Source organism: Daphnia magna, linkage group LG8 (assembly GCF_020631705.1).
Source record: "Daphnia magna isolate NIES linkage group LG8, ASM2063170v1.1, whole genome shotgun sequence".
Taxonomy (NCBI): domain Eukaryota; kingdom Metazoa; phylum Arthropoda; class Branchiopoda; order Diplostraca; family Daphniidae; genus Daphnia; species Daphnia magna.
This window is the reverse complement of record NC_059189.1, coordinates 1,470,391-1,475,847: the sequence shown is the minus strand read 5'-3', so window position 1 is coordinate 1,475,847 and position 5,457 is coordinate 1,470,391. Positions and strand designations below refer to the sequence as shown.

Genomic DNA, 5,457 nt, shown 5'->3' with positions numbered 1-5,457 from the left:
CTACTGTGTAATGGTGCATCCTACCTTTGAAGTGTTTCCAGTCAACAGTGGAGAAAACGAACCGGTGGCTAAACTATCATCCCATTAAATGATCATTTGAACTTTGCGTTGCACTATTTGTCTTACAAATGAGTTGTTGCACATCATGCTGTGTAATCTCTGCATCGAGGATCAACATGAGTTCGACCTAGGGGGTCATCGTTCAATTTTGTGTCTGCTAAATGTTGGCTGCCACGCCTGCCAAATGTACAGTAGCGTCTACAGTTATAATACACTTTTGAGGACAGGTGTATCGAGACAGCTACACTGTATGGATAACTTGATAGTATTCACTAATTTGGTGGCCTTTCACACGTGTTCTTGCTCATTACGCCTTAGAAACGGCTTGCCCAACATAGCTCTGAGGTGTCTATGCTCTGCTTCACGATTCATTTTATTCATTCTCGTAATTCAGAAAAAAAGGGGGAAATAAAACATTTAATTATCAATCGCTTGGGTAGATCGAAAAATTGAAATAATTAACTAGAAATAGGACAAGCATAATTAATATACATAAACATAGGTAGTACAATACAAATTATACCTGAAAAATCAGGTGTGGGAAACATACGTTCAGTAGGGAAAACGAGCAAAACATAAGAAAAGTTTCCAAAACGTTGCGTGCGCCACCATCGGCAGGACCGAGCATGTCCACCCCCACTGCCTCTCAGCCTTATGGTCTGACGTCTGAGTCTTTTACTTCGTAGTCTGTGTCACTGTCAATCTGTCATCAGTCATCACGTTGTAGAGAACGAAGCTCGGGTTCGGCCTTGTCACTGCATAGATCAGAACTTCGCCGAGACGCCCATCATCCATCATGGCAGCATACAGCATACACTTTTTATACTTATGATTAATCATGAAAGTGTTTTCGTCCTCGAAAGGTTATTGTGATGATACAACTGGTATTATTCACATTGGTTATGTTGTGTACTGTCACTACTGTGCCTAGATACGTATATGTATGTTTAAACTACGATGGGCACTTCATTAAGTTAACTGAAATTTACCCTATTTTGAAAAATTGCGCTGTTTACGGAGTTGCCTAGTTTTCAACATCATGTTTTGTTGACTCGACCAGTGAGGCCAGACCGTAGGCAGAGTAATTAGAATACTGGTGTAGCCACGGCCATGTTAACTCCCCCTCTCGGATTTTTTCCCAAAAGTTGTTGCCAATTTCGCGTATCGATTGTGAGAAAATTAGGCAAGATATCGATTTAAGTGTCCCATAACCGTAACTGCCACCTATGAATTGAGTTTTAAGGGTTGTTATTGTTATAACAACCCATATGTTTATACATACATTTTTTCACACTAATTAATTAAGCCACTTTTTGTTTACTTTCTGAAGTACAGACGACGAAAATGAGCGAAAACATAGCGAAAACGTAATACATCACAGGTTCACAACACAGCCGCTGTGGCGCTTTCGTTATGGGACAGAAAGACTTTCAGGCCAAAAAGGCAATGGGAGGGCCCGCCATAAGCGTGGCTAACTGGCTACACCAAGTATTCTATTACTCTGGCCAGAGTCATAGAGGGATGGTTCGTTCATTGCGTCGACTTTGGCCATTATATCATGATTATATCGTGCTACAACTACAAGTCTACAACTGTTTACTAAAGTTTTCTAAAGTTTTTTTTTTACTCGCTAGATGGCTTAAGCTAATTTTAAGAGAGAAATTAAATCTGGCAATGTTCTGGTGTTCCGTTACACAGGAAGTTAAACATTTGAAGGATTGCCAGTTGCAAGCATGGATCGGGAATTTAGCACCAAAATCCGTCTGTCTTAGATAAAATTCGTAATCTGGAAGTTTCCTTCATTCTCTGCATGATGGGCATATTCAATATCTAGTCTCATCTGGCCATCAGAGATCTGTGATTTGTTGTGAAATGTGAATGAGTTGGATGAAATAGGCATGCTTATATTTTCTGCTCATCAACTCTGTAACTTCATGGGGGTCGGAAAATTATTGTTACGATAACTAATTACTACGTTAATGAAAATATTCAACTATAATTTTTTTTTTTTATTTCCAGATATAGCAGTTATGCAAGCATTACTACTCATTTCATTGAATAATGAATGTTGGCTGTGAGATGCCCATTGAGATTTCTCTATTATTATTTGAGAGCTGAATGGTGGTAAGTTTTTACTATTGCAGTTATTGTGTTTCAAGTAACAAAAGGGACTAGCTTAGTGTATCCAACACCGAAATGCAAATAGAGTTACGGGGACTAATAAATGTGTTGGGCACCAATACAATATGTTCATGCTGCTGAGTTTGCACATGCAGGGAGTAACTCGATGTGTATGGTACAGTCACCATATTTTGGTGACAACATCATTGAACTTGTCTGATCCTTGTTTTTTTGGTTTTTTTTTCTTTTGTTCCTCAGTAAAATTGATTAAATTTGTGACGGTTGATGGATAGTTAAGCACTATTGTTTCACGTTATCCAAAATTCTTTGGGAAACCACATTGAACATTGTAGTTAAAGATGTTTTATGTGCTTTTCTATAGATTTCATTGTACCGATGGGATTTACTTTTTTGTTTGTCAGTCTGTTTGGGGTGGCAATTGGCTCATGGTTCAATTTTGGGATTAAACCAAATTCTTAGATGGCACTGAAAGATGTTTTATTTTTGACAAAGTAAAACAAACAAAATTTTGACAAGTAAAAACAAACAAATAATAAGGCTTTTATTATGAAAGTCTTGCTGAAATTTGCCATGAGATGCATATTCCGCCTAAGTTATGATTTCCCAAAGATTAAACTAGCAATGATTACAGAGTGGGGAAATGTTATTTTGGGTGTTATTTTGTTGGCAAACTTTTAGTTGTTGAAGAAAATTTATTGGTTTGTATACGAAAAAAGTTATCTGCGTCATGCAAAGTATTGTATTGGAACTGAACATGTTTTTTTCTAGGATTTTAGCATGTTGCTGACGGAACAGCCATGAAGATGAACGAAATCTATATGCCCGTTTGAGAGGACCATTGAGTTGGATATAAAAGTAGTTAGATAAGGTAATACAGCCGCGAACCAATCTATTACATTTGACACAATTTTTCCTGCTTCGTGAGTCAATATTAACCTGTTTGGAAAACCAGGTGGTATTTTACCATTTATAAATAGCTGTGTCAAGCAACCATTGCTGATGGGGTGTGTAATCGGGCTCAATCAAGGTCGATCGTTGAATGGAGCGTAATTGATTGGGACGGTTAACCCGAAAACCACGCGGAATACATTGGGAATGATGATTCCCAATTACCAACAGTAGTTAGGTTTTTCTTTTATGAGTGTGGTATCTATATGCATTACCTCTTTCTGCTCCACTTTACTATCTGATAGTTTGTTAGATATTTACATTTTCAGGTTTTGAACAATTTAGGTACTGCAATTTTTTTATGGGCTTCTAGTATTCCTAATCACGCCTTCAATAACCAAATCTCTTAACATTTACGAATAGGGGTTTACATAAGATGCGTTTCAGCTTAACTTTAGTCTGAGCATATGATGGGTGGGAGAGGTAAGTTTTTTCCTCTAATTTCAATAATTAAAAAGTCTAAGCACATACCATCGTAGTTTGAAAGCTAAAGGCCTATTTAAGTAATTTGACTTTGTTCCAGATGGTAAAAATTTCAATTTACTACACTACAATTTATATAATGCTAAACGTTGCTTGATAAGCAACGCAATATATTTCCGTAAGTTTTCCTTTTCATTCCAAATTTCTTGACTACATTTTAGCACGCTAATGATACAATGCATCTCTAAACCTGGCATGTTCCTGGATTACACTTCAGTTTGTTAACAACTGGTTGTGGTACAACACAAGGTTGTAAGGAATGGGTAATGAAAGCTTTCATTGATCCTTGCAACTGTTTTTTATCAGATGGATAGCCAACTCAATGGGAATTCTGCTTCAAGAATTGATTAATTTGACTAAATGAAAGGTATGAAATTGAAACCTATTTATGAATTTTACGGTGTACTGATTGGAAAGGGAAAGGTTTTATAGGTGAGGATCGAATACCGCTGCCCTTTACTTAATCGACAGGGATTAACCTTATCAACTGGTTGAAAAAGTGGGACAAAGATGTTAACTTTTTCGTCTCTGCCGATGAAGTAAGTAAACAAACAACCTATTTCCTTTATTTTTTATATATATATATATATATTGTGATTGCATCTACGATTGTTCATAGGCTTGTGTGTGTCATCAAGAATTCGTTGGATTTTCATTGTGCCATGAAGTTTCAGGGCCGTGTGACCAGATCCTTGCTTTGAACGAAAGTTTCTGACAAAATCAGGAAAAGTCGGTCCTTCTTCAAATTAATAAAGTCAAATAAGACTAAAACTCCTGGTTCAATTATTTGGACACTTAACAGGTATTTCATACACTTCAAAGTAGTAACTCTTTCGTAGTTTTAAGTCCACATCACTTGTGCCGGCTTGGTTTTAGTTAACCTTATTCTCAATTTTATGACATGTTTTCCAAGGTATGTTGAAATTGTGTGCTGTATTTGATGTTTCTAGATGTAGTGAGGTTTTGGTTTTTTTTTTTTTTTTTTTTTTTTTTTTTTATTTTGGAAGATTGATATGCCTCTAAAAAAAGAAGCTACCCAAGAATCTAAACCTTATTGGATGTATTAAGTCTGACAATAGTTGGACTCCTGACTGTTGGTAAGTGAGATCTTCCGAAAACATGATATATGATTGTCACACCTTCCAACTTTGCACAGGCAAATCTACCTTTTTCAGTGTGCTAACAAAAAGTGCAGGACCTGCAGAGAATTTCCCACTTTTCACCATTGATCTGAATGAAAATAAGTGTTCTTTTAGTGTTTATAAACAAAACTTTTGGTTACTGTCATATTAAATTTCCGGTCTAGTGTTCAAATAAGGTAGCAGTTCCTGGTGAAAGGTTTGATTGGTTGCTTCAGCATTATAAACCCTCAAAGTAAAGTTTGAAGAATCATATTCATCCATTGTATTCTTAATTGTATTTCACTTCAACACAGTCCCAAATTCACTATTTACTGGATCAGAAGCTCATACAGCTGGCAGCAACAGAAATTATGTTCATACTAAAAGAAGTCTTTCTTAAGTGTTATATTTACAAAACATGCATGACAGTGGATGTAATGAATATTTGATAAACATACCATAAATTTCAGATAAATAATCCTTCAAAATACCAGCGTATATATCCCCCAAAATTGAGAAAAATTACAAGCAGTGATTAAACTTGTCAGATAACGCACCTATCGAAAGATATCTCAGTAATGATTAATGAAGCCCGACTTCTTGCAGGCCTACCAACTGTTTTTCTCTTATTGTAACCATTCAATTGAGGAATTTTTAATAGATTCTGTGCTGCCATCTATCGTCAATTTAATCAGTAATTAAG

The 5,457-nt window shown here is 36.2% G+C and overlaps 2 long non-coding RNA genes across 7 annotated transcripts; one reads left to right on the top strand and one right to left on the bottom strand.

Moving 5' to 3' along the window:
* Positions 1-1,709: 1,709 nt before the first annotated feature.
* Positions 1,710-5,244, top strand: LOC116934620. 6 transcript variants are annotated; one of them, XR_006650279.1, is made up of 9 exons: positions 1,710-2,014; positions 2,080-2,184; positions 2,971-3,070; positions 3,155-3,751; positions 3,851-4,000; positions 4,057-4,172; positions 4,253-4,546; positions 4,641-4,730; positions 4,790-5,244. It is a non-coding gene; the product is annotated as an uncharacterized LOC116934620 (long non-coding RNA). The 6 variants fall into 6 exon arrangements; XR_006650277.1 differs by having other exon boundaries at positions 1,712-2,014; positions 3,155-4,000; positions 4,253-4,435; positions 4,510-4,546; XR_006650275.1 differs by having other exon boundaries at positions 1,712-2,000; positions 3,155-4,000.
* Positions 5,023-5,322, bottom strand: LOC116929302. The gene is made up of 2 exons (XR_006650280.1): positions 5,213-5,322; positions 5,023-5,134 (listed from the first exon to the last, which is right to left on the bottom strand). It is a non-coding gene; the product is annotated as an uncharacterized LOC116929302 (long non-coding RNA).
* Positions 5,323-5,457: the final 135 nt, after the last annotated feature.